This window comes from Jaculus jaculus, chromosome 22, assembly GCF_020740685.1.
Source record: "Jaculus jaculus isolate mJacJac1 chromosome 22, mJacJac1.mat.Y.cur, whole genome shotgun sequence".
Taxonomy (NCBI): Eukaryota; Metazoa; Chordata; class Mammalia; order Rodentia; family Dipodidae; genus Jaculus; species Jaculus jaculus.
Window position 1 is genome coordinate 4,960,289 of NC_059123.1, and position 22,844 is coordinate 4,983,132.

A 22,844-nucleotide genomic window follows, 5' to 3' on the forward strand; every position below is an offset into this window, starting at 1 on the left:
GCAGTGGTGGAATATGGTGGTTTAATTCAGGTGTCCCCCATAAACTTAGGTGTTCTGAATGCTAGGTTCCCAGCTGAGGGAGACTTGGGAATTAATGCCTCCTGGAGGCGGTATATTGTTGGGGGTGGGCTTATGAGTATTAAAGCCAGTTCCCCCATGCTAGTGTTTGGCACACTCTCCTGTTCATGCCATCATTTTCCCTGCCATAATGGAGCTTTTTATGGAAGTGCAGAGGGCAAGAATTTTTCACAATTAAAATTGGAAAAAAGAGCCGGGCTTGGTGCCACACGCCTTTAATCCCAGCACTGGGGAGGCAGAGGTAGGAGGATCGTCAGGAGCTGGAGGTCACTCTGAGACTACATTGTGAATTCCAGGTCAGCCTGCACTAGAGTGAGACCCTACCACAAAATACCAATAAAGCCTTACTAAAGTTATTGTAAAGCACATCTATATAAATTATGTGTATATATATATATATATAATATATAATATTATATAATATATAATGTGTGTGTGTGTATATATATATACACATAAATTATAGTTTATTCTAAATTAGAATAATTATAAAGGCACCTAAAATGATATCAAAATATACCAAGTACAGCTAAAACAATATCATCATATACATAGGTGATAGAAGCTGATTTTATAAGAAATAATTTAATTTCCTTATTGCATATCATTTAAGTAAAAGTTAAAAAAATTAATAGGCTGGGTGTGGTGGTGCATGCCTTTAATCCTAGCACTTGGGGGGCAGAGATACAAGGACTATTGTGAGTTCAAGGCCACCCTGAGACTACATAGTGAATTCCAGGTCAGCCTGACCTACAGTGAGACACTACCTCAGAAACCCCCCCCGACAAAAAAAGATATATTCAGTGGTAGAATGCCTGCCAGATATGCACAATGCCCAGCTCCACAGAAACAAAAGCTATCCGTCACCACAACTGAAGAGCAGAAGAGAGAAGCCGAGTCTGGGGACAAGAGGACAGAGACAGAGCAGCCACAAGAGGACCCTGAGCATCAAAGGGACAGAGAGGGAAGCCAGGCCTGGGGGGGGGGGGGGCGGAGGGGTAATGTCAGAAGACACAGATGGGGCCTTGGAAGGTGTTTATGTCCAGGACATGCGAGCAGAAATGGTACTGGCAGAAAAGCAGCATGTAGATCAGTGGAACAGAATAGAGGACCCAGATGTAAGTCCAGGTAGCTATAGCCACCTGATAGTCGATAAAAATGCCAAAAATACTCATTGGAGAAAAGACAGCCTCTTCAGCAAATGGTGCTGGGAAAACTGGATATATATCTGCAGAAGGATGAAAATAGATTCTTCTCTCTCGCCATGCACAAGAATTAAGTCCAAATGGACTAAAGACCTTAACATCAGACCTGAAACTCTGAAAGTGCTAGAGGAAAAAGTAAGGGAAACCCTTCAACATATTGGTCTTGGCAAAGACTTTCTGAATATAACCTCAGGCAATAAAACCACAGATGAACTACTGGGACCTCATGAAATTACGGATTTTGTACCGCAAAGGTCACTGTGAATAAAGCAAAGAGGCAACCTTTGAAGAATGGGAAAAAGTCTTTGCCAACTATATATCAGATAGAGGATTCATATCTAGGACATATAAAGAACTCAACAAATTAAATAAAAAGAAATCAAGCAGGCCAATTACGAAATGGGATATGGAGCTAAATAGAGAGTTCTCAAAAGAAGAAATACAGATGGTGTATAAGCATCTAAAAAATGTTCTACATCCCTAGGCATCAGGGAAATGCAGACTAAAACTACACTGAGATTCCATCTCACTCTTGTCATATTGGCTACCATCATGAAAACAAATGATCATAAATGCTGTAAGAGATGGGGAAAAAGAGGAACCCTTCTACACTGTTGGTGGGAATGCAATCTGATTCAGCCATTGTGGAAATCAGTGTGGAGGTTCCTAAGCAGCTAAAAATTGATCTTCCATATGACCCAGCTATAGCACTCCTAGGCATATATCCTAAGGACTCATCTCATTTCCTTAGAAGTACATGCTCAACCATCTTTATTGCTGCTCAAGTCACAATAGCTGGGAAATGGAACCAGCCTAGATGTCCCTCAACTGATGAGTGGATACTGAAGATGTGGCACATTTATACAATGGAGTTCTACTCAGTGGTAAAGAGAAATGAAGTTATAAAATTTGCAGGAAAATGGATGGATCTGGAAAGGATTATACTAAGTAAGGTAACCCAGGCCCAGAAAGCCAAGTGCCACATGTTCTCTCTCATATGTGGATTCTAGATACAGATGATTGGGCTTCTGTGTGAGAAGGAAAAAAACTCAGTAGCAGAGGCCAGTAAGCTAGAAAAGAGACATAAAAAGAGGAAAAAAAGAAGGGAGGAGGGCACTTAATAGGTTGGTATTGCATATATGTAAGTAGAAGAATAGATTAACAGGGGTAAAAAGGCCCAAAGTGAGGTCAGGGGAAGAGACTGAGTAAAGGAAAGGTGGAGGGAGGGCTAATCAAAATCTAAGGAGATATAAATACATCATATGGAATCTTCTGGTTTTGGACAATGGAACACTCAGGAGTCATAGATTGTTGCTAAGAAATTTTCAGTTCCAGGGATGGGATACCTTCCAGTGAGTTGTTGGCCGGGGAAATCCCTGATGCTCCCAGAACATTGCCAAGGCCCTTGGTTTCCCACCAGGAATAGATGGTAAGACCCTACTGCTGAAGACTCTATATACTTGGGCTGCAATACCACTGAGAAATCCTGCTGGAACTGAGCTGATAACCTCCTCCATGTAGACCAGCTGACAGAAAGCTAGAAGCAGCCATTCTACAATGGGAGAAAAAGATACCACCAGTGAAGATACTCAACAGTGGACACTGAAAGCCTTATAATTGGCCAGCCAGGCCAAATGAGCCAACGGGTGCAATAGTGGCACGTGTATCATGGTAAAAACCAACTGCCCTCTAGTTGGACTGGAGGCCCACTCCACGGGAGGTAATACATCCCTGACACTAAAAACCTAAAACAGGGGTAGTCATCAGTCCTAGGGGTGTAACATCTGCTGCTATCTGGATAAATGTATATACTATGCTTATCAAACTGCCCAGTAAGCACTTCTCTTAATGTTCATACCCTTATATTAATGCTACTCTCACTTTGGGTAGAGAATCTTCTCTTTTCAGATGGCAGTGACCTTGGGATGACTCAGAAGGCATCATACTGTTGGCAATAAGTGACTGTAGTACTGAGTAACATTTCGATCACACCTTCTACGGATCAGGGTCTAATGCGGAAGAGGTGGTGGAAAGAATGTAAGAGCCAAAGGAAGGGTAGGACTCCTTACAATGTGCTCCCTCAAGACACAAAATGGCCTGGATATCCATGACCTCACAGTGCCTGACACTACCTACACAAGACCATCCTAAGAGGAGGAAAAGATCTTGACATCAAAATAAAAGAGAGACTGATTGAGATGGGGAGGGGATATGATGGAGAATGGAATTTCAAAGAGGAAAGTGGGGGAGGGTGGGTATTACCATGGGATATTTTTTATAATCATGGAAGATGTTAATAAAAATAGAGAAAAGAAAGAAATGTGCTTCAAAGAATATCATCAAGTACCAGTGAACAGGATGGGTCAGAACAGGAGAAATTAACGAGGAGGGCATATCAATGCAAGCGAGGTTTGAGATCTCGATGGGGAAAGAAGGTTTTAGCACGGAAATTCAAGCTCTCAAGTAAATTCATTAGACTAATTTAGAGAGTAAATACTGCACGTGTGACCCAGTGTTAAATTCAGTGGCCTACCCCTGCCTGGAGACAACGGTGTCCCAGATGCCATAGGGTAGTAATAAAGGATTCCAGTGCCAGGGACGGGATACCACCCAAAGAGTTGATCATCAAGGAACTAGAGAGGCCCTAAAACAACATTGCTCTTGGTAGTTCCAAACCTAGACTCCAAGGCCCTACTGCAGAAAACAGCACATGCTTCCCTAGCAGGGTATCGAGAAGCCACCCTGGAGGCGCCCTTCCTGCCTGCTCGTTCGCTCTCTGTGAGCGCAGCCGTGCGAGCTGCTGGGAGAGCAAAAGACATCAAAAATCTCCTCACGGGCAGAGAATACGACATTAGGAACAACACAAGAATAAACAATGAAAAAAGGGCTGAAGAGACGGCTTAGTGGTTAAGGTACTTGCCTGCAAAGCCAAAGGACGTAGGTTCAATTCCCCAGGACCCACATAAGGCAGATGCACAAGTGGTGCATGCATCTGGAGTTTGTTTGCAGCAGCTTGAGGCCCTGGTGCACCCATATTCTCTCTCTCTCTCAAGTAATAAATATTTAAAAAAATAATTATTAAAAATCCAGTAGGTCAGTGGTTTCTAAACAATTCTACCATAAGGTCCTGCCACAGACAAGGATGGCAGAAAACTGAGCACGAGAACCACAGAAGCACTGGCAACCCCCTGCCTACGACTAAGGGTCAAAATTCAGCAGAAAGGAGCCAATGAGACCGGTGGGAAACACTGGATTGTCATCTAAGAGCAAAATTTTATAGACTTGGTAGACAACAAGTCCAAAGTTCGATTCACAGTTGAGCGGCAACAGGGCAGCGCGACGAGAATCTCCAAGCTGGGCTGCTGGGAGGGAGACGAGCTGGCACTCCTGGAAGAGAACCCGAGGGCAGCCAGGGCAGAAGGACTGGGCTGTAGACAGTGGCACTGACTCTCGGTGGAGAGACTGCTCCAGTGGGAGGTGACATGACAAAGCAAGAGGATGGAAGAAGCCCTTCCGAAAGCCGCCGGGGCTGGCCAGCACCCCGCCCACAGCAGGACGAGAAGCAGCAAGACAGCGAGCTGAGCTGGCACGCAGGATGCCGGGTTGTCCCGACCACAGCTCCACAGACACACAAGACTCGGGTCTTTTGGAACGTGATGGGAAGGAACTTAAAATGTCATCTGGTTCAGTTCGCCCACTTCCAGGGAGGCAAGGTGCTATTGGGGCATGACACAGGCTCGTGCGCTGCTGCGTCCTGCGGACTGAACACGTTGTGGCTCTGCGTACGTGTGCACACACTTCCCTTCTCGCACGGGCCTGACACACGCGTGAGCAGGAAAACTGGCCCCATGACTAGTGGCGGTTACTCGCTGCTGGCTACAAGCACAGGAACTGGGAGGGGCACGAGGGGGAGGCGGGAGGATATTATGACCATGGAATCCCCTCTATAATTACGGACGTTGTCCAAAAAAACTTAAAGAAAAAGACAATAAATGATGGACAAATAACCCAATTCAGAGAATACGTGAGAATAAACATGACCCATAGAACACAGATTTTATGATATGCTATAATTGTATGCATATATTACATAACAGAGCACACATATAGAGAGAGTACAGATGCAGTTAGTTTTTGTTAAATGTATTATATTAATCTATAGTATTTATTATTTATGTTTATATACAGTATGTCGATACTTGTTTATTTTGTATTGACATACATATACAAACAGGTATAATTTAGATGGTAAATATGTTCCGGGCAAGTGGCAGGAGGGAAGGGTAGAAGGTAATATACAGTGCGGCTCAGGAAAGGACCGGAGCAGAGGGGACCAGCAGCAGATCTAAGCATGGCCTAGGCTCTCATGACTAATGCTTGCTGCGGGAGGAAAACTAGAACCGTCCCCCGCTCCAGGCGGCTTCCTGAATCTCCTTTTTCCAGATTTTCTGCTGAAGTTCCCAGTACTACCTGGTTAAATAAGGGGCTCTAAGTTCTGATTCAGAGTCCCCCTTGCTAAAGGTACGCACAGGACACGGCCTCAGTAGGGAATCAGCCAGTTGCAATTCACAGCCTCTGTTACCGTTACAGGTAGCAAGTGAAAGTAGAAAAGTCAACAAGATTAAAAAAGATCAAAAACAAAGTTCTTGGGGGCTGGAGAGATGGCTTAGTGGTTAAGCACTTGCCTGTGAAGCCTAAGGACCCTGGTCCAAGGCTCGATTCCCCAGGACCCACGTTAGCCAGATGCACAAGGGGGCGCACGTGTCTGGAGCTGGTTTGCAGTGGCTGGAGGCCCTGGTGCACCTGTTCTCTCTATCTGCCTCTTTCTCTCTCTGTCACTTTCAAATAAATAAATAAAAATAAGCAAAAAAAACCAAAGTTCTTTTACTACAATACCTGACATTAAAGAGATGAATCTCTGTCTGGCCTCATTTGATGCCCTTGGGGTGCGAATGCGATCAATCCATTGTATTCAGGGTCTTCATTGACCACAAGCTCTTCTACAAAGCCATGAATCAGCACAGCTCGATAGCACTTTGGGGTAGATGTTGCTGTTAAAATAAGTGATCTATTATACTGCTATTTACACAAAAGAAAATTCAGTTCCTCAAAGAATGCACATGTAGGTGCTTACATTCTGGAGAAAAAATACGAGAACATCCTTCACTATGTAACCTCAATGTAATTGCAATACTTCTAAGTCAGTCTCCTAAAATGGGCTTATCATTAAACATAATTTTTTTCAAGTGGCCTCTCACTTTTCCTATAGAGTAGTAAATATAAATTATATTTTTATGATTTAGAAATCAGCTATAGAAATTAGATAGTATTCAATACAAAGTTTTTAAAAACAAAATTAAATAAAGTGTCACAAGGTGCTACATAAATCTGTACAATTTTTGAACTTTTAGATATCAATTGAAAAATAAATTGAAAAGTTTAGAAGGTCAAAATTAAAGTTAAAGAGATGGTTATAAAGGGCATTCGATGAATTTGAATTGATGAATTTGAAAACTTTAATTATTCCAAGTCCTCTGAAACATTCTTCTGCATATGTCACACTGAACAGAGAACTCACAGGGGCCTGTAGTCTCTAATAGAAGCCGGGGCCACAGAACCAACCACCTAGTGACCACTGTACTAGTTACCAGACCCACTGAATCATTCAACCACCATTCCACTACATTTAAGGAAGAGCTGCTCAGACTCCACAAGAGAGAGCCGGAGAGCATCGACCGCAGTACCCTCTCACACAGTCACCCATGTCGTCAAGCCCAGCACTCAGGAAGCAAAGGAGGGAGCAGTGCCATGAGTTCGAGGGCAGCCTGGGGGGTCTACAGAGCGAGGTCCGGGTCAGGTACACTCACATGCTCATGTTTATTTGGGGTGCTTCCACCCTACTAACGCACGTTGACCTGGAGGACCCCCAATCCTTCCAGTCCAGACCCATACAGTGCAGAGCTCTGTGTGCGCTGTGCCTGTCTTTCAGCGCTTTACACCTCAGGAAAAAAATCACTGGACTTTTCTAATGAAACTTTTCATAAAGATTTAAAAATTAGACACCATTTACTCTGATATGCAGTCATAAAAGTACAGTGACCATTTCTAGAAAATTAGCAATTTTCTCACTGGCATTGAAACCAAACTCTAATGCTATTTCTCTGTTAGCCTTTCAAAATACTAAACTGATTTTCCATGTTTATGTTTAAAATCATGGTTATGGTCGGGCGTGGTGGCGCACACCTTTAATCCCAGCACTCGGGAGACAGAGGTAGGAGGATCGCTGTGAGTTCGAGGCCACCCTGAGACTCCATAGTGAATTCCAGGTCAGCCTGGACCAGTGTGAGACCCTACCTTGAAAAACCAAAACAATAAAAAATAATAAATAATAAAATAATATAATAAAAGCATGGCTATGAACTGTCTGCTAAATGAGAACACGTTTACTCAAAGCAGAAGAACTTGACTCCACACGATGACTGGCGGAAGCGGTTTAAGTCATTGAAGAGGTCGACTTTGACAACAACATTGATTTCCCCACAAATACCTGCACATCCAAGAGAAGAATTTCTACTTTAAGAAAATAATGCAGGACTGAACAATGAGGTAAACAGATACCAATGACCCATGTTAAAATAACAGGTCATCGTGATGGTAATGTGGTTCCCTCACTATTTTCATCCTTAGCACTTTCTTTATTTCATTTCTTGGAAGCAGACGGCATTATAGCGTGCGCAATGTTCACTCTGACCTAAGTCTAACTGGAAAGATGTCCCACATAAATCAATAACAATCACCTGTAATCCCAGTATTCGGGAGGTAGAGGCAGGAGGGTCAGGAATTCAATGCCAGCACAGGCCGCCTATAAATTCCAGGTCAGCAGGAGCTAGTGTAAGACCCAGCTTCCAAAATAACATACGCACACACACACCCCCGTATTAACAAGTGCTTTCAGAACGTGCTATAAGAAGACCTGGCCTTCACTGATAAATATTTATTTAGAACTAGGTGTTTTCTGTAGCTGATTTGATTTCATGTCAAGTTCACACATAAGGTAGAAGACACTCTAAGAAAAGTAGTTTACTAATTTATCTTTTGAAAGAATATGAGATTATATTTTAAACAAAAGCTTAATTATATTAAGCCAACTATACATAATATTTAATATTAAGTGACTAGAAAATTCATCTGCTCACATAGCTATTGCCTTAAATCCAACCTCAAATTACTTCTCGGCATCAGTTTTGATTCGTGTACTCTGTCTGAGACGGGAAGTCTCACTGTACTGCCCAGGTGGGCCTCAATTCTTAGGCTGAGTTTCTCCCTCCTCCTCATTAGCAGCTGGGCCAATTAGCACAGGCCACAGGCCGGGCAGCATATTTTTTAACACTGATATTGTAACACTGAATTAGATTTTATTTCCTTACTACAAAGATAACATGCATACATTGTAGAAACAAGGAGAAGAAAAGATGGGAGGGAGGAGAGGAAAGGGGTGGAAATGGAGGAGGGAGGGGAAAGAGGAAATGAAATTACACAGGGATAAGCACTTTATCATTTATGCTATCCATTTCTCCAACGACATCACATATTGAAATTCCTGTTTCTGAACATCTTTGGAGCCATCCTGTTGTGTAATTTGTAACATGAATTTTGCAGTTTATAATATATTGTGCTAATTTCCTTATTGCATTGTTTTCTAGAGATTTGTTAATTCTTGACTATACAACTCAGTGGCTACATATATCCTAATTTATTAAAATAAAAAAAAAACCACCTCTAGTTTTCAATCTGGCTTTACCATCTTACATGTTAGTAGACCACAGGCTGTAAAAATGGCACAGTAAGTTTACAGCAAACCTCAGGCAGCATCTCCTTTATTACAACATCTGCCTCGTTTCTCCCGCCGACTGGCAGCAGGAGGTCAGGACTATAAACGACGACAGAGAGGGCACAGCCCGAGGCGGAGGCCAGTTCTATAGAGCCAGTCCCTACTCTAGGACACGTATGTTCTGACTACCAGCTCTCTAGATTTTGGTCACAGGACTCTTTTGTAGTCTTAAGAATTGAGAATGCCAACCAGGTTTTATTCACATAGGTCATATTTATCAATATTTACCATATTAAAGTTGGAATTTTAAAAATATTCAGTGCTTTATTGAGCTGTAATGAGTGAACACCTACAACTCTGCTATGAAGCTAACTACACTTTCTAAGAAACACTGGTGATAAGCGGCGCTGCGACATCTCTGAAGTCTCTATGCTGCCTAACTAATGAAACGGCCTTGCTTTTGCTCTGGGTTCAATTGGTGGTATCGTGTGTCATGAGAGTGCAACACACAGCAGTGAGAAAGTTGCAATAAAAACAGTGAATGACATGTGACTACACTGCTAAGAACAGTTCTCCCCTCACGGAACCTGAGAAAGGGTTTCAGGAGCCTCTGGTATTCCCAGGCTACACACGGAAAGAACTCTGCCTTCAGACAGGGTTTGCCTGTGTGGCTCAGGCTGGCCTTGAGCTCACAATCCCCGTATCCCAGCCCAAGTGCTGGGATTATTGGCACAGATACACTCCCACCCCTGGCTAAGAACTCTGCTTTAAACAAGAAGGCCAAAGCGATTTTTCAGTACAGAAATGCTTTACTAAAAATTAATAAACCGTCCTTAAAATGTGTTCCTTCTTGCTTTGCTACTTTCTTTACTTATTTATTTTGGCAGTGCTGGAGCTGATCTGAGTCTAGCACATGGTAGAAAGAAAAGTACTCGACCACTAAGCTACAGTCTTGTCCCTTAAGATAAACTTTCAATAGCGTATTTACTAACTACATCACATAGGGTTGGCAGGAAGTAACAATCCCAATACTTTTCTACTACTTGTCTGCTTTAAAAAAAAAAAAGAAGTCTCATTTAGCCAGGTGTGGTGGTGCATGCCTTATTCCAGCACTCAGGAGGCAGAGGTAGGAGAATTGCCATGAGTTCGAGGCCACCCTGAGACTCCATAGTGAATTCCAGGTCAGCCTGGGCTTGAGTGAGACCCTACCTCAAAAAACTAATATATATATACATATACTTTTTTTGAGGAGAAACAGAGTCAGATACAGAGAGAGAATGAGCATGCCAGGGTCTTCTGCCACGGCAAACGAACTCCAGATGCATGTACCACCTTGTTCAGCTGGCTTACATGGGCACTGGGGAATCGAACCTGGGTCTTTTGGTTTTGCAAGTAAGTGCATCAATCACTAAGCCATCTCTCTTGGCCCCTACTAGTCTACTTTTCAGGGGGCATCTTTTCCAAAGAGACCATGTGGCACAACCACCTCTACCCAGTGGCTCCTCACCGTGGATGGTGTCATAAATAGGAAACCACCCTGAGATGACTGTGGCAGCTTCACTGTACAGCAGAGGGTCGATGTCGATGTACACTTTGCCAATGGCGTCATTGGCACTGTAGGTGTCGTGGTCGAGAACTGTGATCTGCAGAGGCTCGTCTTGTAAGTCCTCATCGTCCACCTGCAAAGACACCTTGAAATGAAATCTTACACGTCTCTACAGTCTCAAGAATCACAAATCTATACATGCATCAAATGATAAAGACGACATATTGCTGAAAAAGAAACTGCATGGATTATCTCTAAGGACAAAGGTAGAGAGATAAGGACTCACACGTACACACACGTTGTAATAGGCATTAAGGCTGAACATCAGGCATAGAGCTCTTACCTAGTATCCACAAGGCCTTGACTTCAATCCCTAAACTGTGAAAAGTACATCTTTCTCAGAAATCTTTTAAATGTTTAATTTTTTTTTAATGTAGCAAAATGCTTCACTAACAGACTGTCTCTCCTAGACCTTCTTTCAGCTGAGAGGGTAAAATCACAGACACCAGGCACAGCTTGGTGGGGTGCAGGCTAAGATGCCTTGTGGCGAGGCCTCCACAGGGGGGCACTGTAGGCAGCTCACTGCGCCCCCCAACCCTGGAGTGACCCCCAAGCTCCAGCTGGAAGGGCCCTGGCCCCAGATGACGGCAGGAGCTATGGGTCTACGCTTTACTTCGGTGGCGGTTCTACAGAGAAAGTAGCATTCCTAAGAGAAAGAAAAACATCTCTTAATTTAAAACATGTGAGTAAGGAAAAGGCTTTGCAACTAATGGCAACTGTAAGCACATTTAAGTACATGTTCACACTACACACTGCAGCAGGAACACCAGTCAAAGGAGTAACTTCCTAAACTTTAACACCAACAGTTAGTAACCTGAGCTTCTGAAATTCACTGCTCCCATTCACCTGCTCCCTAAATATTTATGTTTATACCATAGATTAGTGCTGCTCTCGACTTTGGCTGGAGAAGCTCTTTTTGCACTGAGTGGTGGTTACCGTCGGTTTGTACGTGGTCAAAATGCCAAGAATAAGAGATCGTTGAGTGCTCAACCGTAAACCGGAACATCGCCTTCTCCAAGGCGCAGAGAGCAATGGAGAAAAGGAGGTAGAAGGAAAAAGGGCGAAGGCAGGAAGCTGGGAAGGCCATCTTCGCGACAGGACATGGTCTTCCCAACCATGAGCTTGCAGTGGCTGAGGCTGCCTGCACAAAACCTGCCCAAGATTGGGTCCATCAACATTCCACCACGGGTAGGAGAGGGGCTCACGAGGCGCACCCCTCCCTGAGGATCAACTGGCAGTTAACAGCTGCCAGGAGGGAAGGACGACCCCTGAGGCCCCTCCCTGGGGCGCTACTGGCAGTTTTCGGTTGCCAGGGAGGGAGAGCTACCCATGCTCTCATGCTCCGGCAAACAGCCCCTCACCCATGCTCATATAAGCAACCCTAATTAATCACTAATTAGTCTCATGAAGCAACCCTAACTAATCACCTAAAAAAAAAAGGGCTAGCTAAGAGAAGGAAAAGGGAGAGGGACAAGAGAGGTTAACAAGGAAACAATATGATCAAAACGCAGTATATGTATTATGAAATTGTCAAAAATTAAAAATAAGCCCAAATCACCTCCAGGCACGACACGAGCTAGAGCCATGGTCGTTTTTCCCCGCAGGAGGTGTCCGGGCGCGCGGGGGGGCTCCCTGGAGGCGGCGGTGGGCCAGCATCACCTTCGCCCTGGGCTGGGGTCCGGGAAGAGGCGCGGTTCCTTCGCAGACGAGTGGCCCGCATGCGAGGTGCCCCTCCGGGAGACGCTCAGCACCCCGCGCAGCGCTCTCCCCCTCCACCCCGCCTCTCGTGCCGCCGGGCACCCCGTTTAGACGCGCTCTCCAGACAGACTCCCTCCCCCAGTGCCAGGGTCGAGCCAGCCGGGGCCCTGGTGGCTCCGCACGCATCTTGGCGAAGAAGAAAAGAACTCGCTCGCATCAGTTCAATCAGCGGCGCGCACGCAGCAGCCCTGGCGCGGCGTCCCCTGGAGGACACAAACCCAGGGATCGGTGGAAATAAAGGTGTCCCTCCTCCTCCGCCTCCACCCCCCACCCGCGGAATTGCCTCCTGAGAATTGCACCCGGAGATCCGGCATCCCCGCGCCTCCCCACCCCACCCACACCCCACCCACACCCTGGCCTCTCCGCAGATCCCGGTGCGCAATCAAAACAGCGGCCCCTGCGCCCCCTCACGCGCCCACAGATCCCTGAGACCAAGGGGGGGGGGTGTGCCCAACGGCCACTAGTCAGACCCCTCCTCCTCCTCCTCCTCTTTTCCTCCTGCACTGGGCCAGCTTGCCCAGGTCGAGATCCACCCGAGTCTCTCTGGAACCTGAGAGAAGGAAACTGATGAGTGCGAAAAGCTTTATACCCCCAGCTGTGGTTGGGGGGTAGCCCCCTTTAACCCGGTTAGCAAGGGTCCTTGGAGCCGCATCTTTGTGCACGCTATGCGCTCACACACACACTTTAGGAGGCGCGCACACACCAGGGTCCTCCACCTGGCTGGAGGGGGAGCATCTGCCCCTTTGTAGACAGATGGATTTGGATGCACAGGCAGCTGGTTATGGTGCTTGCCTGCAAAGCCTAAAGACCAAGGTTTGATTCCCCAGTACCCACATGAGTCAGATACACAAGGTGGCGAATGAGTCTGGATCTTGTTTGCAGTGGCTGCAGAGCGTGTCCACTCTATCTTCCTCTTCCTTGCCCCCTTTCCTCTCTGTCTCTCAAATAAATCAAATAATTAAATAAACAGGGAGGCTGGAGAGTGATGGCTCAGTACTAGGTTAAGGCACTTGCTTGCAAAGACAAAGAACATAGGTTCAGTTTTTTATTCCCCAGGACCCAGGTAAGCCAGATGCACAAAGTGGTGCACGTGGCAGGAGTTCTCTGCAGCAGCTGGAGCTCCTGATGAGCCCATTCTCTCTCCCCCCCCCCCTCTGTCTCCCCCCTCTCTCTCTTCTTCTCCCCTGCTCTCTTTCAATTAATTAAAAATTAATTGATCAATTTAAAATTAAATAAGCCAGGATTCCCATCAAGTCCTAAAGTACAAGCCCAAAGTGTTCCACTCTGAAAAGGAGAGAGTGGCAGGGAACGTTTCTACAGTTGCAGGGCTGTGGATAAACTATATGCCACTTTCCCCCTGGGATTTCAATAAAACACAAACCAACTTGCATTATACATCCCTCATTGCAGCCACCAAACACCTGGCCAGAAGTGACTTAGAGAAGCAGGACTTTGTGTTGGCTTACAGTTGAGGAGACACAGCCCAACATGGCGGGGAAGACCTGGTGGCAGGAACTTGAAGCAAACAGGCCACATGCAGACCACAGGGAGGAAGGAAACAGAGAGCAACGAGTGTCAGTGGTTGGTTAATTTTCTCACTTTTTATCCACTCCAGGACCCAGCCAGTGGAATAGAGCCTTCCACAGATAAAGTGGGCCTCCCTATGGCAATATAACCCGGATAATCTGCCCAGGCAAATGCAGAGCTTTGTTTCCTGGGTGATTCTAGATCCTGTCAAGTGAACAATCAGGATCAACCATGATTCATGGCTACTTCTCTTTTCTTCCTCAAGCTCAAGGGATATCTGCAGAGTAAATACAGTAAGGATGCCAACAAACACCAGCCAGTCAAACAGCTGCAGCAGTGTTTCCCGTCTAGTGACTCAGGGCAGCGTGAGCGCCACCCGGTGCTGCTGCCCCTTCTTCCCGAGCTCGTGAGCCACGCTGGAATCTGATCTTACTCCTTGAGTATCCTTGGCATGGATACTGACATTTTTTCTTTTCTTTTTTACTATTTAATTTTATTTATTGATTGGAGGGGGCAGAGAGAGAGAGAATGGACACACCAGGGCCTCCAGCCACTGCACACAAATTCCAAACACACGTGCCACCTTGTGCATCTGGCTTACATGGGTACTGGTGAATCGAACCTGGGTCTTTAGGCTTCACAGGCAAGCACCTTAACCACTAAGGAATCTCTCCTCCCCCCTCCCCAGTATACTGACTTTTTATTTAGTTAGTTTTTTGGTTTTTTTTTTTTACTTTATTAGGTAGGAACTCGCTCTAGTCCAGGCTGACCTGGAATTCACTCTGTAGTCTTGGGCTAGCCTCAAAATCACAGCGATCCTCTGACATCTGTCTCCCGAGTGCAGGGATTAAAGGCATGCACAGCAAGCCTGGCTGAATGCTGCCTTTAACCAGGTCCTTCCTTCAGTCTGGCCAGTAGTAAGTTCATTGCTTCAGGCTGTGCGCTCCATGCGCATGAAAGCACTCATTCTCAGTCAAGAGTTGATGAATTTCCCCTCAACAAAGAGGTGGTCCCAGACCACCTGAAACTGTCCTTGTAGGGTGGGGGACTCAACAGTGCCTATAGAACTTGCTTATGCTAAAGCTGACTAGACACTTCCTTCAATGAGGTATGTCATGTTGCAAACCGTTTTCCACACATTTCTCAACCTCAGCAACTGGGCCGAGAGTTTCCCCTATCAAATGAAAGCCTTGTGTTTCTGCTCGACATTAGGGTTCCATGTGCTATGTCCCCATGAGTGGAGGAAGAACAGAAAGACACTTTATGTTGTCTTCAGGTTCCTCCAAGAGCTACCTCGGGCTTGGCCGCATACGCGCTCAAGCAGTAACTGATATGCACAGCCTCGGGACACACTGATACTGAAGCCATGTTTAAGACAAAGAATGAAGTCCCACATTTTAATGCTCTAAGTTAAATATTTTCCCTGAAATCTAGGTACTTCCATGTGTATAACTTTAGAGACAGAGAGAAAGAGTACGGGTGCACCAGGGCCTCCAGCCACTGCAAATGAACTCCATATGTGGCATACACTTTGTGCCTCTGGCTTACGTGGGTACTGGGGAATTGAACCTGGGTTGTTAGGCTTCACATGCAAGCCCCCCAACTGCTGAGCCATCTCTCCAGCCCTGAGTATGACTTTTAGTTCTGCTTCTGAGTGGGTTAGTGGACACAACAGTGTTAACTCATGGATGATAGCTCTCTTAACATTGTCTAGAATGGGTCTGAGTTTCATTGGTACACTAGCTCAGCTGGACGCCATCTCTGTAACTGGCAGCTATGTGTGCTCCTTGGTTATGTAGACTCTCATCTTCACTCTGCCCGTCTCCAAAGTGACACTGGCATCGCTACTGTGTCTGTGAGGTACTTTTCCCACCACGGTGACAACAGACCTGACCTAAACAACTTAGGTGAGGCAGGGTTTATTTGGACTCCTGCGTTCACAGTTTTTATTCCCTGTGTCTGGCTCTGTGGGCTCGGGGCCTGGGTGAGGCGGGACGTCGTCTTGGTGGCAGGGCAGGCGCTGGGAAGTGCTCACGTCCTTGCAACGGAAACAGAGAGAGAGCGTCCAGGAGAAAGTGAGGGCAAGGACTGGCTGCCAAGGACATCCCCAGTGACCTACTTCCTCTACCTGGGCCCTACATTCTAACTCGCTCTACTTCCCAGTACTGTTAGCGTATTATGAATCCATCAACAACTTACGCCATTCGTTAGATCAGAGCCTTCACGATCTAATTATCTCTCAAAATGTCCTCAACAGCCACACCCAGAGGCTTTCTTTAAGAATACCCTAGATGGGCTGGAGGGATGCCGTAGCAGTTATGGCGTTTCCCTGCAAAGCCAAAGGGCCCAGGTTTGATTCCCCAGGACCCACGTTAGCCAGATGCACAAGGGGGCACTTGCATCTGGAGTTCGTTTGCAGTGGCTGGAGGCCCTGGCATGCCCATTCTCTCTCTCACCTCCCTCTCTCTGTCAGATAAATAAATAAAATAATATATATAAAAGATATATATATATATATATATATATATATATATATACACACACACACACACACACATGGATACCCTAGATGTACTCAGTCCAGTCAATTTGACAATGCAGATTATCACATTATCCAGGCTGGAGAGATGGCTTAGCAGTTGCCTGCAAAGGGTAAAGACCCAGGTTCGATTCCCTAGTACCCACATAAGCCAGGCACCCAAGGTGGCTGGAAGCTCTGGCACACCCATTCTTTCTCTCAAAAATAAATAAATATTTTTTTAAATCACATCAATGATATGACTAAATTATAGCCTGAAACAATGCACGGTTACCGTTTTACTAGTGTTCCCAATCTTTTCTTTTTTTTATTAATTTATTGTATCTATTTGTGGAAGTATAAAACCCAGGAAAGGAAAATTGATGCTCATGTGGTCTGAGAGCCCATGATGTGGGCCTGGAAGAAAGGTGAAGAGATTTAGAGCGAAAGGAAAAGAAAGCACACAGAGCTCCTGCCGTGTGGAGGGCAGAAGGGCGTCAAGAGGGGTCCAGGGGGCTCCCTGTTTTTCTCAGCCCAGCTGGGCGAAGAGGAGGGGAGATTCACCAGGACCTGAAGTTTCCGGAATGATGAACAGGCAGCCGAGAGAAGGCCACCCCTGGTAAGGATTTCTATAGCCTTACTGTCGCGGGCTTACCCTTCCTGCTCAGGTGAGCCAGAGCGAGGGCTGACCCACTCTTTCTTTCAGGCTGGCCCTGAGCTCACTAGGTATCATGGCCTTGAGTTCCTAACACTCTTGCCTCTACATCCCAAGAGCAGGAATTACAGAAGTGTGCCATCATACCCAGCGTTAATCTCCTTTTAGAAGAACTGTGCAAGGGTGGGTGGGAAACAGCATATTTTAGTCTTATTATGAAAGTCAATAAAGATGACAATAATGCTTCCTTAACAAGTACAGTAGTGTCACACAGTTGTCCCCTGTCACCACTCAGCAGCTCATAAAGTGTCCTACAGAGCTAAGACTTTTCTCTCAGGGCAAGCTATGTCCTACAGTAAGTAACCCACAGAGTCAGTAAACACTAGGTGCAGAGCTACTTTGCATAATAAGTAAACGTGACCTGAGCTTTTGCAATGTGACTTGTAGCAGAAGCAGGTGGAAGAGACGGAGCCACTATGGAAGCGAAGCCTTGGAAAGAGCAAGACGGGAGCACTCACCAGAAACAGAGACCCGATCATTACGACCAGCCTAGGTGAAGTCAAAGATTGATGAAAAAGTCTTTTATTAAAAGGTTAAATAGGAAGCCGGGTGGGGTGGCGCACACCTTTAATCCCAGCACTTAGGAGGCAGAGGTAGGAGGATCGCCATGAGTTCAGGACCACCCTGAGGCTACAGAGTTAATTCCAGGTCAGCCTGGACCAGAGTGAGACCCTACCTCGAAAAAACAAACAAACAAAAAGATTAAATAGGGCTGCACAAATGGCTAAGTGGTTAAAGCGCTTGCCTGCAAAGCCTAAGAACACATATTAGAATCTACAGGTTCCAAGAAGTCAGAAGCAAGTGACGCAAACATGCAATGTCACACATGTGCACAAGGGAGAGCATGCGTCTGCGTTCCTTCACTGGCTGAAAGGCCCTGGCATGCCCATTCTCTCTTTCTGTCTATCCCCCCACTCTTTCTTTCTGTCTCTCATTCAAAAAAATAATAAATAAATAAATAATTTAAAAAGATTAAATAGGGGCTGGGAAGATGCCTCAGGAGTTTTTCTTTTGCATTTGCCTGCAAAGCTTATGGACCCAGGTTCAATGCCCCAGTACCCACATAAAGGTGGATACACAAGGTGGCACATGTGTCTGGAGTTTGTTTGTTGCAGTGGCTTGAGGCCTGGGCACATAATGAATTCCAGGTCAACCTAGGCTACAGTGAGACCCTACCTCAAAAAACTAAAATTTGCATGAATAAGTAAATAAATAAACATATGACAATGATACAAAAATTAACTCCAGGTGAGACAAAAAGTCATACAAGAAAAGAAACTTTTCAATGCATGAAATGTACATTGCTTTTTTAGGCAAGCCCAAAAACGTGGCCCTTTTTTATGCAAGAGAGAGAGAGAAAAAGGAAGAAAGAAAGAAAGAAAGAAAGAAAGAAAGAAAGAAAGAAAGAAAGAAAGAAAGAAACTAGTTTCCCATAACTTGACTTCTGGAAAGCTAGCTCATAATGAATAGCATCTCTCAAGGCAGGTGGTTATCAGTGGAAGCCTCTGGGGCTATGCAATTCCAAGGAGAAAGCATGTTCTGCCCGTCACTGCATGCCATCTTCAGTGGCTGCAGAAATGCTAGTAACTAAACATACTTGTTTATGATATTAGCAACAAAACAAACTGTCAAGAACCACAGGAAATGATATTCCTGATGTTTATGTATCGCAATCAACTCTCTTCCAATCCATCTTCACTTCTGACCTAGCAGTAGAAATTCAAAATATGCTGGGAAGAGAAGAGTCCCAACCAGGGGTGATTTCTCAGCACCATGCCCAATGCACAAAAGAACATAAAAGCAGTGTAAGATAGCTTCTATTTATGTTTCATCCTCCATATAGAAGCTTCCTGAAACAACAAACTAACAAGTGGTCCCTTTCAGTTTGGTTAAACAAAACAAGCAACCCAAAATAAGGCATGTGCTCATTCAAGTGAATAAAGTATCCCATTGCTGTCACTCAGTTCTCTAGGGAGGCTCTTACAGTCCAAGGAAAGACATAGGCAGGAAGCAATTAATTACAACAGAAGCGGATATTTGAGCCAAGGAGAATATACAGTAAAGAAAGTAGAAAGAACAATTTTCCCTGTTCAGTTCTGGTCTTTTCATGCAGAGGCAGGAAATGGAACCGAGGAGACAAAGCAACTTCAAGGTCACAGACATCAAGGGCATGGTAGCCATGTTTGGGGAAGGCCCGTGGACATGTGTAGTTGGATGGTGTGCATGCACATGGTCATCGGGTCAATTGTGGCCGTGTCCCCCAGATTCTTAGGCAGTGACACGAGAGCTTACCAGGGGAGATTCTGTCCTCGGAGCACGTGGAGAAGGAAGGGTTGTAGCTTCTGTTCTAGGAATTCTTGTTTTCACTTCACTTTTCTACTGGGCCAGGCCTCCTGAGCAACTTCCTGGTCTCTTCCTACTTGGGAGGATGTGAACCTGTTTGTGAGAAGTAAATGTTTCTTCCTGGTTTGAATTTAACTTGGCTTTCTTCAACGTTTTTTTTTTTTTTAAATTTAATTTATTTATTTATTTATTTATTTGAGAGTGACAGACACAGAGAGAAAGACAGAGGGAGAGAGAGAGAATGGGTGCGCCAGGGCTTCCAGCCTCTGCAAACGAACTCCAGACGCGTGCGCCCCCTTGTGCATCTGGCTAACGTGGGACCTGGGGAACCGAGCCTCGAACCGGGGTCCTTAGGTTTCACAGGCAAGCGCTTAACCGCTAAGCCATCTCTCCAGCCCTCTTCAACGTTTTATTGAGGGAAAAATATATCAATTGCACACACAAAAAAGTGATCGAGTGTTGGATCCTGAGTAAGAATTGTTTCAGGAAAGCTAGTCTCAATGCCCCAACCAAAAGACACAGGTTTGCAGACTGGGTTAAAAAGCAGGATCCTACAACTTCTTGTCTCCAAGAAACTCACCTTTCTACAAAGGATGGACATTATCTTAGGGTGAAGGGTTGGAAAACAATGTTTCAAGCAAATGGGCCTAGAAAACAAGCAGGGGTTGCTATCCTAATATCTGACAAGATAGACTTCAGTCCAACGTTAGTCAAAAAAGATAAGGAAGGTCACTTTATATTGATTAAGGGCACATTCCAACAGGAGGACATTACAATCTTTGACCTCTTTGAACATATTTATAATTATTCTTTTGAACTCTTTCTCAGGCATTTCCTCTAACTCTTTCTCACTGGAGGACATTTCTGATGCATTAATACTTTTAGGTGGATTTATATCGTCTTGCTTTTTAGTGTTTCTTGTGTTATAATGTATATATTTTTGCATCTTGGATTAAGTTAATGCTTGGATTTTCTAGCTAGCTGTGTATTCTTAGCTGTATCAATTGATTTGATGTAATATATTTTCAGGGTAGGACCTTAAGGTATTAGGTGTGGCTTTTAAGACTCTCAGAGTATCTACAAAGATGTTCTTATGGGTTGAGTTTCCCTGCTATAGGAGTATTCAAGCAGGCTGAGTGGAATAATATACTGGTAGATTCTAAAATTTAACTAAACACTGTACCCATTCCATCAAAAACAGCCCCGAGTATGTATGCAAGAGTAGTTATTATAATGACCAGATCCTCTATCAACAAAGAGGTTTAGATTTCTGGTCTGTTGAGGTATCCAAGTCAGCTTGTGACCAAGTGAGACCCTTCCCTGGTGCAATCCCAGTTACCTTGGGTGATTGTGGTCTCAGTCAAGTTGCTGCCTGGGTCGTCGGGCTGCTGTTCTGATTTCTGGAGCTGGGCACTTGCTTTTCCTATGGGGCAAACTGAGCCGCTGCTGCCGCCTCTGCAGCTGTTGTAGCTGCCACCCCCGGAGCCCCCACCGCTGCTGAAGCTGCCGTTGCCGTGTCCACCGCTGCTGCTCACCCCGAAGCCGCTGCTGCGGGATCTGCCACCGCTGCCGCTCCTGGGTCCGCTGCTGCTGGGGCCACTGGTACCGGTGCTGGAGCCGCTGAAGTTGCTGCCGAATTCTGCTCCTGCTTGGGTCCCGCCGTCAGCCCAAGTTGGCGTGGCCGGGTCCTGGGCCGCTGCTGTGTTCGCTGGAGCTGGGTTCAGGCGGCGGGGGAGGGGAGGGAGCCGCGGCTGCTCTGGTTGTATCGCTTTTCCACGTGTGCTTTTACCTCGCGGTCTGCTCCTCCCTCTGTTGCTCGCTGCCGCTCTCCCCTCACGTTTCCCGAGTTGCGGAGAGCGCGGTGTGAGGGGAAAATCCCGCACCTGCCTTGTCCTGCGGCTCGAGCCAAGAGTCCGGTGGTTTTCTGCCGCTCCGCGGTTGCGGCGGGTAGCCGAGCCGCCCCAGAGCCGCTGTTCCCGCCTGTGCAGGCTCTGGATGCTCTATAACTCTTCCACTTCTCCGCTGCCGCCTCAACTTCCTATACACCTCACTTTTTAGTAAAAGTGTGTATTTTGCTGAGTTTTTTTTGGTCTTTCCCCCCCCCCGGCTGCTTTGGCGTGGTACCTACGCCGCCATCTTAACCGGAAGTCTACTACAATCTTAAATATATATGCACCTAATATGGGGGCACCCAAATTCATCAAACAAACACTATTAGAACTAAGGTCACAGATAACACCAAACACAGTGGTAGTGGGTGACTTCAACACCCCACTCTCATCAATTGACAGGTCATCCCGAGAAAAAATAAACAGAGAGGCATCTGTACTACATGAGGTCATAGAAGGAATGGGCCTAACAGATATATACAAGACATTTCATCCAAATGCTGCAAAATATACATTATTTTCAGCAGCACATGGAACATTCTCTAAAATAGATCATATATTAGGACACAAAGCAAATCTTAACAAATACAAGAAAATTGAAATAATTCCTTGCATTCTATCTGACCACAATGGAATCAAACTACAAATCAATAGCAAGAAAGGCTATAGAGCATACACACAATCATGGAAACTAAACAATACACTACTAAATGATGAATGGGTCAATGAAGAAATCAAGAAGGAAATCAAAAAATTTATAGAATCAAATGATAATGAGAACACAGCATACCAAAACCTCTGGGACACAATGAAGGCAGTTCTAAGAGATAAATTTATAGCTTTAAGTGCCTATATGTTGGGAGCTGTAGCTGCTCTTTGACCATGATTACTGCAGCTGGTCTTGGATCTCTGGGCACAGAGGCCTTATTGTATGGCCTTGGCAATCAGTCTTCAGACACAGAGGCATTTGTGGAGCAGACTTTAGGCACACAGGCACTGTCTAGAAAGTTTTATTTTCTGTATATAAGCTTGTGCTTGCCTGAATAAATCTGAGACCTTGATCAGAATACAGACTTGGTCTCCTTTGGGTCTCTTGTCTCCCATCCAGTTTAATTTCCCCTCGGGCGCTTGTTTAACTCCCCACTGGCGGGGAAAGTGGCGCCCGAACGTGAGGCTCAAGGTACGAAGTGTGACCTGGACATCGCTGGAGTGGACGGCCGCCCCCCCATTGGATCGCCACCTCATCGGTGAGTGAAGATCCGCATGCAGATCTCAGCAGGAGTGCTCACCTGTGATACAGATCCGGAGAGGTAAGAAAAGCGACGCAATTATGGGACAAGCATTAAGTAAGCACAAATTGTTTGTAGAAGGGCT

At 45.5% G+C, this 22,844-nt stretch overlaps 1 long non-coding RNA gene across 1 annotated transcript; it reads right to left on the reverse strand.

Annotated features, from left to right (window-relative positions):
- Nucleotides 1–6,210: 6,210 nt before the first annotated feature.
- LOC101614612 lies at nt 6,211–19,642 on the reverse strand. The gene is made up of 3 exons (XR_006634533.1): nt 19,531–19,642; nt 10,622–10,793; nt 6,211–6,334 (listed from the first exon to the last, which is right to left on the reverse strand). It is a non-coding gene; the product is annotated as an uncharacterized LOC101614612 (long non-coding RNA).
- Between the last annotated feature and the right edge of the window lie 3,202 nt (nt 19,643–22,844).